This window comes from Echinops telfairi, unplaced genomic scaffold, assembly GCF_000313985.2.
Source record: "Echinops telfairi isolate 266 unplaced genomic scaffold, ASM31398v2 ScPeMD7_7458;HRSCAF=8496, whole genome shotgun sequence".
Classification (NCBI taxonomy): Eukaryota; Metazoa; Chordata; class Mammalia; order Afrosoricida; family Tenrecidae; genus Echinops; species Echinops telfairi.
Window position 1 is genome coordinate 27,433,430 of NW_022111358.1, and position 1,904 is coordinate 27,435,333.

At 50.6% G+C, this 1,904-nt stretch overlaps 1 protein-coding gene and 1 non-coding gene across 2 annotated transcripts in view; both read right to left on the minus strand.

Annotated features, from left to right (window-relative positions):
- The window catches only part of PGAP3 (post-GPI attachment to proteins phospholipase 3), a 34,408-nt gene that overhangs the window by 24,534 nt on the left and 7,970 nt on the right, over positions 1 to 1,904 (minus strand). The gene's annotated exons all lie outside the window — the stretch shown is intronic.
- On the minus strand, positions 1,700 to 1,806 carry LOC115872899. Its single transcript, XR_004048101.1, has one exon. It is a non-coding gene; the product is annotated as a U6 spliceosomal RNA (small nuclear RNA).

Genomic DNA, 1,904 nt, shown 5'->3' on the forward strand with positions numbered 1-1,904 from the left:
CGGCCCCGCCCTGTCGGAGCAGCCCAAGGGGCCGCGCTTGGTTGGCCCGTCCTTCTCCCAGGGACCCGGGATGCTGAGAGGGTGGGCTTGCTGTGGACCCCTCCACAGGAGGGAGGGGCCGGGAGTTACCCAGATTTCTTGGAAAGGTATCCGCTAGCCCCCTCACCCCACTCCCCCTGGCAGGGGTCTGGGCAGTTGGGGGTTCAGGGTATCCATCATTTGGGGCTCTCAAGGCTGAAGATAACCCATGTCAGACGCTCCATGGTCCTAAAGGCCAGGGTCCGTCCATTTCCACTTCTGCTCTGTGACCCTGGACAGGTTCCTCTCCCACTCAGGGTTCCACTTTGGTCAAAAGGGACCCATAACACCATCTTTTCCGTTGCCTCAGGGACACCTAGTGCCCTGAGGGCAGTGGTCCAGGGCAGAGAGTGGCAGCTGTTTTCACTGGATGAGCCCTTCTTGACACTGGGGGAGAAGGGACACCTCTGACCCTGACCCCAACTTGGCCCTAACTTCCTGAAGCCAGGCCATGCGCAGTCACTCACCCAGGTGCAGGGCCCTGAAGTGTGTCCGGCTTGAATCCTGTCCCCAAACATAAGGGTTGTCAATCCCAGCCTCTCTGCTCATGGGGAATAGGTCGGCTTTGCTCTGTGAGTGAAGGATGGAGAGAGTATTCTGGGTCCCACGCTTCCGAGATCTAAAAGAGCTTAAACAAGCCCGTGAGCAAGAAGAGGTGGGGTAAGATAGGTGGCCCAGAAGCACAAGGACCTTTCTCCAGAATAGAGGGTGAGCCTTTCCTTGGAGCCAGCAGCCTGAACTGTAGACTTCTGGCCTCCTAAACTGTGAGAAAATAAATTTCTGTTTCCGGAAACCACCCTCTTGTGAGGTTTCTGTCCCAGCAAACCCAGGAACCAGGAGAATGTGTGATCACCAAGTGGCTCTGGGAGCCCAGGCAGCACCTCCTTACTCTGACCGACTCACCAGCTGCCAGGCAGGGAGAGACTTTAGGTTGTCTGAGGGGACATGAGGGACTGGATGTTCAACTTTTCTCCAGTTAGTCCTACAATGGTCCTGGGCAAATTGCTTAACCCTTTTGAGCCTCAATTTCCTGAACCCTAACTCTCAAGATTAAACAGGCACGGCAGCCATCAGAGGAAGGAGTCCTGGCAGTGCAGTGGGGTAAGCATTGGGCTGCTAACCCCAAGGTCTGTGGTTCAAACCCACCAGCTACTCCACAGGAGAAAGGTGAAGTGATCCTGGGAAGATGTACAGCCTCGAGAAATTCTAGAAAAAGGTCATTTGAATAGGACTTGATCTGGTGGCAGTGGGTTTGATTTTTTTTTTTAAAGATCATTTTATTTGGGGCTCTTACAGCTCTCGTAACAATCTATACATCAATGGTCTCAAGCGTATTTGTACATACGTTGCCATCATTATTTTCTAAACATTTACTTTCTATGTGAGCCTTTAGTATCAGCTCCTCTTTTTTCCCTCTCTCCCTGAGTTTGAATTTTTAACCTCTAGAGAAAATTGAAATGTGGGCACCCATCCTGAGGGGCCTCTGTGTCCCCATGCACAGCAGAATTTCGTAAGCATGTGTTACTATGATCCAAGGACTAAATCCATTTACATCTCTAACTGGCATGTACGCACAAAACCACATGTCCTCTTCCTACATGTGATGCTCTCAGATTTTTTTTTTGACATGGAACGCTTCACGAATTTGTGTGTCATCCTGGCGCAGGGGCCATGCTAATCTTCTCTGTATTGTTCCAATTTTAGTATATGTGCTGCCGAAGCGAGCACTCTCAGATCTTTTTGATTCCATTTTATCTCGACAAAAGAAAAGCTGATCTTGATTGTCTCACGTGGTTTCATGACCCTCTAGTGGACCTCATTTTGTA